Source organism: Struthio camelus, chromosome 29 (genome assembly GCF_040807025.1).
Source record: "Struthio camelus isolate bStrCam1 chromosome 29, bStrCam1.hap1, whole genome shotgun sequence".
Lineage (NCBI taxonomy): Eukaryota > Metazoa > Chordata > Aves > Struthioniformes > Struthionidae > Struthio > Struthio camelus.
This window is the reverse complement of record NC_090970.1, coordinates 6854723-6862146: the sequence shown is the minus strand read 5'-3', so window position 1 is coordinate 6862146 and position 7424 is coordinate 6854723.

Here is a 7424-nt window from a genome sequence, read left to right as displayed (position 1 = left end):
GCAGAGGGTCTGATGTGAGTCTCTGCTGCCTACAGGAGGGCTCCAGGCTCGGCAGCATTTCCAGGTGACTTCATGGTTGTGTTCTTCAAGCAAGCAGCCCTCTCTGGGCAGGGCTGAGGGAGTGACTGCAAGCAAAGCCTCATGCTCCCCAGCACAAGATGGACGCAGCTTCTCAGCTTTGCCAGGAGAGGATGGAGAAGAGTTCCTCGGGCCAGGAGCAGCGCCATGAAAGCTGCATGTTCGCGCGGCAGTTCCTTGCTGGCCTGAGGCAGAGGCAAGCGCACGTTGGGAGGAGGGCAACCAGGGCCAGGAGCTGGAAGCTGCACCCCAAGCCAGAGGGGGCGTCCCAAAAATCAGCATTCTTCCTGCTGCCAGAGCTGAGGAGGGCAACCACTTTGTCCTCGGTCAGGGAAGTAGAAGAGCTGAAGGCCTGCTCCAACTCTGGAGTCTAAGCGAAAGGCAAAAGCTGTCGCAGCAAGGGAGGACACCGCGTTTATGCTGCTGTGGCTCCGTCAGGCTCAACCAGACTAAGGAGAATTCACACAAGCCCTTTATTCGGCACATGTCAGGAGGCAGTGCCTGCAGCAGAGGGGCAATGACGACCTGCCGCACACTCGCTCGCTCACGCAGGGGGAGCTGCTGGGCATGACGCAGGCTCTGCAGCACTCTCTGGGGTCGCCATGGGCTGAGCAGCCTGGGAGGGGAACTGCTGCTCTGGCTCTGCTCAAAGAGAGCTGTCTCACGGAGCAGGGCGCCACCTTCTCCACGCTCTCCGGAGCCGGTAGCACAGTGCTCCAAGGGTGAACCCTGATGGTGCCTTTTCCGCTGGAGCTCTCAGGAGCAGGATGGTCTGGCTTGCCAGAGACTGGATGCTGAGGCTGGTGTCACTCGGCATGCTTTGAAGGGCTGCAATACAAAGGAAGAGAGAAGAGATGAAAGCCCCGGGTGTGCGGAGACCCCAGGCATGGCCCCCGGACAGGGCCAAGCCCAACCAGCCCTTCCCATCGCCCGCAGGCAGCAGGGAGGCCTAAGAGATCAGCTGGCGAAAGATGCAGTTGAGAAATGCCCCAAGCGCCCCGGCAATACTCGCCCCCCTCCCGGTGCCCAGCAGGGGATCAGTGCTCGCTCCCCAGGCTCTGCCCTCCTCCGTGCCGCAGCTAGCACCACGCTGCCCCCACTCACCCTGGCAGATGTCCTGCAGCTTCTCCTCGCTCGGGTCGCTCATGTGCCGTCCGACGAGCCCTAGGTGTACACAGCCCATGGCAAAGCCCGCTGTCAGCACGCAGCCCCTGGGCACGCAGGCCCTGCCTGAGGCAGGCAGGGCTCCGGCAGCCCCAGGGCAGGTTCTTGCTGCCAGCGCAGCAGCCGGGACTGGGGCCAAGCTGCCCTGGGACAGAGAGGGGCCCCACAGGGGCTGGGACTCACCGAGGAACCTGACGGCCGCCTCCCGCAAGGCCTCCTGTGGGCTCTCCAAGTAGGGCAGGCTCTGCCGCAGGTACTCCTCCGCTCTGCTCCTGTTCCTCTCCAGCTGGGCAGAGGGCGAGGGCGAGGGCTTGGGGCAGACCTTCCCCACGCAGCCAGGCCAGGCCCTCCTGCCAGGGCCGCCTCCCCTCCCTTCCCATGCCAGGACGTTCATGGCTCCCAGTCAGGAGCCGTATGGCACCGAGGTCTGGAGGAAGCAGAGGGCAGAGCGCTCCCCAGGCCGGCTGAGGTGCCCTAGTGCTCACCAGGCCCGGCTGGGCCAAGGGCTCTTTCCGCATGCTGGGGGCAGTGTGGGGACAGGGCCCTGGAGAAGAGCCCACCGGGGCAGGGTGCTGGAGGAAGGGGAGCGCATGTGCAGCTCCAGAGCCCGCAGCAATGGGTGTGGGTGTGGACAAGGGGGCAGGCCTTCTGCGGGCCAGACCTTGGGGGCTTGGGGCTGTCCTTACCAGGCACTCGCCAATCTGCCACGTCTGAGCTGTCTCGAGCAGGTGCCTGAGCTGCTTCCACTTCAGGAGCTTAGCAGCAGCGAGGAGAGCTTCCCGAGCGGCCTGCAGAGCAGCAGAGAGTGGGAGATGCCACTGCAGCGCAGGCAGGAGATCCTGCATGCCCCGCACCTGGGCAAGGCTCAGAGCCTTTCCCAGGCTGTGATGGGAAGCTGCATGTGGGGAGCGAGTTGGGCTTTGATGCCCTGGGCAGAGATGGGGGCAACCACCATCTCGGGGCAGCAGAAGAGAGCTCGCCAAGAGCCTGGCCCAGGATGCCTGCAAGGACAGCTGGGAAGCCCCGAGGGACGCTAGTGCTGGGGCCTTGCTGGGCAAACCAGGCCAACAGGAAAAGCACTCCTGGCCCCACACGAGCAACCACTGTGGCCACACACCTGCGCCACGCTTGAGATCTCCTCGTGCGTGTGGAGAAGCAGTGGGAGCAGGCTGCTGTGCACGTGCTTCCGGATCTGCCGTTTCTGGGGGCCCACCACAGTTGCCAGCACGTGCCCAAAGAGCTGGATGGAGAGCTCTCGCACACGGGTAGACTCCTGGAGGGAAGGAAGATGGGAGGACCTCAGCAAGGGCTGCTGCAAGGCTGTGGTGAGCAAGGGGGTCAGTGGGGCTGCTGTGGAGATGACTGCTGCTGACGCAGCCTCTGCACGGAGGAGCTGTGGGCCAGATCTGCCACCAGCACAGAATGGCCCCAGCCCCAAGACGCGCAACACAGTGGCTTTCTCTAACACGTGGCAGCCAGGGAGAGCCAAGCCGTGGAGGTGTCTGTGCCTGGAAGGGCTGCTCTGGCCCTGGCCACACTCCCACCAGTCACCTCCTGGCTGACTCGCAGAGGAGCTCCCTGGGTAGATGTGCCAAGGAGGAGATGGGGGCCGGCCGTCGGCAGCAGCTCCTGGGCACATCCCACCTGCTGACGGTCCCCAAAATGCGCTGCCCTGGTGTGAACCCCCTGCCTGGGCCATGCACCTCTGCCCCACAGCCACGGCAGCAGAGCCCCCGCCTTTCCCACCAGCCTTACGTCATCAAAGAGTGGCCGGAGCTCCTCAGCAAGCTGCAGGGCGATGGGGTTGGCCTTCTTGCTGTCCAGGAGATGGAGCACGTGGCTGAGGATGGTGAGGGCCTTGGCACGGAAGGTGCTGTCAGCACCCGGCAGGTGCTCCAGGAGTGCGGGCAGCAGGCCTTGCAGACTTCTTGCCTACATGAAACAGAGAAGGCCCTTTGGGTGAAGCAAGGAGTGACTGCATTGGCACAAACGCTCTGGCTGTAGCAGCGACAGGACGGTGGGGGAGCTGGCAGCAGCTTCCCGAGCTCTCGATTCCTCCGCTGCCTTTCCCTCCGCTGCCTTACCCGCCACCTCCAGCCCCAGGCCACTGGCCTGACTTTGCCCGGCTGCCCCCTGCTCACTGTGTGGCGTCTCTCAGACAGCGTGACGAGGCCTGTGATGGCCATGTCGCGCATGGCCAAGCTCTGGTTCTGCAGATGCAATTGCAGGAAGCCCAGCACATCCTCATCAATCTCCTGCTCAAAGTCGGTGCAGTTCAGCAGCTGAAAGACAGCCGGCTGCAGAGTGAGCGACCGGCAGAGGCAGCAGGACTCCCCGCGTCCTCTGAACCATCTGCAGCCTGTCTGTCTTGGGCCTTTGTGAAGCGCTGGAAGGTAGAGAGCTGGCACCAAGGGTGCATGAGCTGCGAGTGGTTGTGAGCATCAGCCCGGCAGAAATGGCCTCTTGGCGGGAAGGAGGCCAGGCTGGGGTGACTGAGGGGAGTGCAGCTGCTGCGGGAGAGGAGCCCAGCTCCACCGACCAGCCACCCGCCCCTCTGCCCACGTGCCAGAGAGCCCAGTGTTTGCAGGCACTGCCCAGAGGCACCGCTCGCCACCAGGCCCACCTCAATGAAGACAGCCATGGCGGCGATCTCACGGTGTTTGTCTCCGCAGCTGAGTACCCTGACCACGTGGTCAAACATCCAGGCGCACTCATCGGCCGCGTTCATCCACAGCTCCCTGGTCGGGGAGGGGAGAAGGCACTGTGGGCACGGAGCTGGGCAGGCAAACCTCTTTGGGTGTGCGCCGCCACCCCGAGCCATCATCCTGCAGGCCAGGTCCTGCAGGGCAAGGTCGTGGGTGTACTCAGCCCCAGCAGCCGGTGGCGCTGGCTCAAGGAGCGGCGGTGGCCTTTCGCCACCACACCTTGTGAGGAGAAACCTGGCGTCTCACCCACTCAGGCTTATTTTGGTGAGAGAGCGGAAAAGCGCCCTTCCTACACCAAAGCTGTGGCCTTCGGGCACTCTGTCTCCAGGGCAGAAATGCTGGGGCAGACGAGGATGAAGAAGGCTCTCACCTAGTCAGCAACGTGACTCCTGTGTGGTAGGTCTCCTTGCTCATAAGCATGTCCCAGCCTCCCTGCCTCTCGATGGAGTCAGCCAGATGGGCATAGTCAGCATGGCAGAGCAGAGCTTTCATGGCCTGCACCGCGCTCCTGTGTGTAGAGCAAAGGCGGGTCGCACACGGAGGCCAAGCCCGGGCTCTGCGCGCATGGGAGAGACTGGGGAAGAGGGACGGAGCACCTGACGGGGCTGCCTGGAGGACACTTGTTCTCCTGGCCACACATCTGGCTGTAGTCTTGGAGGTCCTGCAGGGTGTACTCCAGGCTGAAGAAGGTCTGGAAGAGCACTGCTAGGTAGAGCTGGGGGAAAATGAGCTGCACTGGCTCTTTGCTGGCGGGCAGCAGGAGGATCTCGTTGAGGGCCCTGATTGCCTGCCAAAAACACCAGAGATGGGTCTGGCTGGAAAGAGATCACCTAAGCCAAGGCAAGCCAAGGCTCCTGTTTGCAACGGTGGCAAACGAGTCTTCTTGAGCCACAGGGCAGGTCCCCCTGGCAGGCCTCGTGGACCCCGCAGGTGGTCCTGGGCTCCTGGCCCCAGGCTGGGCCCCATGGGCAGGACTGAGTGAGGCCTGTGCTGGACACTCACAGTCAGCGGAAGGATGTAGCTGTCCTTTGGCATGTTGCTGTCCCGCCTGAGCAGTGGCTGGTCCCAGAGCCAAGAGAGCAGCTCCTTCAGCACCTCCTCTGCAGGGGAGTGCTCGGAGACCAGCGTCCTCCACATGGCCCCGGCGACGCTGCAGACGCAGAGCATGCTGTCGGGGGGGCTGCCTTGGCCACAGCTCCTTGGCCTGCGATAGCCCCGGAGCTGTCCTCAAGGCTGGCAGACCCCGTACCTGTCACACAGCAGGGAGGTGTTCAGCAGGCTCTCAACCACCTGATCAGGCTCCAAGCGGGCCATCTGGAGCAGGGCGTTGTTCAAGATGGCCTGGAGCGACGCCTCCCTGATGCCCATGAGGTTCTCATAGATGCTGCTCACCACCTCCGGCACCTGGAGGGGACAACACGGGTAAGAGTGGGACCGCCACAGGAGCGTAGCAGTTGCCTCAGGGGCCACTGAGAACTGCTTCCTTCCCGTCGCTCTTTGCTGGCCTCAAAGGCTGCCGGGTGCCTGAGAGCCCTGGCCTCCGCTCAGGGGGCTCAGAGCCCCGAGGGTGCAAGCCCAGGGCAGTGCGGCTACAAGCTGCTTACCCTGTCCAGCTCCGAGTCGGGGTCTCTCAAGACCGCCTCCATCATGCGGGCAACCACCTCGGTATGGGAGACCCTTGGTTCTGTCAGGCCCTTGATGGTGGTCAGGAGGAAGTGGGTCCTCTCGGAGGGGAAGAGAAAGCTCCCAAATATCTGTGGAGGGAAAGACACAGGGTGGCACCGTGCGTGCACCCCGAGGAGCAGAGAGAGTGGCTCCAGGAGTGGAGAGAGAGTTGGAGCAGGGCTGGCACAGTGCCCCCGGGCAAGCCGGGCGCAGGGGCTGTGCTGGGATGGGCTGAGGGCAGTGGGCAGTGGGCAGTGGAGCTGCCGGGGTGCAGGTGGATGGCTGGGGTCAGGGTCACGGTGGGCTGGCCCTCCGGGGCCGCAGAGCTGGCGGGTGGCCAGGACAGCTGGAGCTGCTGCTCTGCCCCTGGGACAAAGCCTTTGGCTCCGCCAGGCTCAGGGAGAGCGGGACATGCCTCCGCCCGAGGCCTGGGAGGCTGCCGTGCCGGCTGCCCCCCACTGATGAGGGATGCGTTTGTTCCTGCAGGCGTGCTGCCAGCCCTGTGGCCAAGAAGGGCAGCGAGGGAGGAGCTTCTCACCGTGCTCTCGGCAGTGGCGTTGCTGGGCCAGAAGGCGTTTGGGCCTTCCCTCTGCCACTTCATGTCTGGAGGCGTCAGATCCTCCTCTGCCATCTTTCTACCTGTGCAGGAGGAGAAACCCCGAGCAGTCAGGAGGAACGATGGCGAGTTGGAGATGGCGGACTGAAGGCATTCAGCAGAGCTGTGTGGCTTGCCGAGAGGGCCAGCCCAGCCCAGCTTCTCTTACTCTCGCGCAGCAGAATGACCCTGTAGAAATGGTGGAGAGCCTCTGCTGCCCCATGGCTGATCTCCTGGTCCTTCTCGGCGCAGCACAGCGTGAGGTGGCCCATCAGCTGTCCCAGGAAGTCCAAAGGTGTCTTTTGGAAGAGGAAAGGGCCGGCACTGCTTCCTCCACAGCTGGGCGAGTCCTGGGGGGAGGCAGGAAGGACCGGGAGCAAGGCTAAGCTGCGGCAGCTGGGACCAAAGCCCTGGGCGCCACGCAAGAGCGGGCCCAGGCCAAGGGCCACACGAGCCAAAGCCCTGGAGGCATCTGCCCAGCCCTGCTCCCAACAGTGAGCAATGGGGTGCGGAGCCGTGTGTCCTAGCCTGCCCGCCCCTGCCCTCTGCCAGTTCTGTTGCCCACTGCTCCCGCTGGCCACCTTGTCTGCAAGAGCACATCAAGCCACGTGCCCTCTCCTCCTGCCTGAGAGGAGAGTTGCCCACGGCCTGCAGCCACCCACTTACCTCCAGCAGAGAAGAGCTGCCCAGGAGCTGACTCAGCCGCACAATCCTCCCCACGGCCCTCTGGCGCTCAGCCACCCTCTGGGACGCTGTCAAGGGCAGCAGCACCTGAGGAGACCAAAGCCGCTGGTCGGCGCTGGGTCCTGACGGCCACTCCAGGAGCAACAGCTCCGCTAAGCACCCGGCAGGGTTTCTGCCTCTGCTGCCTTCCGTGCGCTCCTCCAGATGTGGCCCTGCGTCCCCTGCTTGTGCCCAACTCCTTGCCCCGCTTTGGTGCAAGGGATGGCTTTTTGGGGCGAGGGGCAGAGGGGCTGAGGGGCAGAGGGGCAGGGCCGTGCTGGTATGCTGGCGGGGGAAAGGGCTCTGACTGCCACCAGGAGAGACACCCGGCTCAGCCAAGAGCATGGTGGGGCCCCTCCCTGGCTCCCCACGGAGAGCTGGGCCCTCCCCACAGCATGCTCTCTGCACCTGGTCTCAGGCAGGGGTGGCCCCTCGACTCGAGAGGGCCCCTTCCCTTTGGGGTGAGGACCAAGCCCTGCCACCACCACCACCTC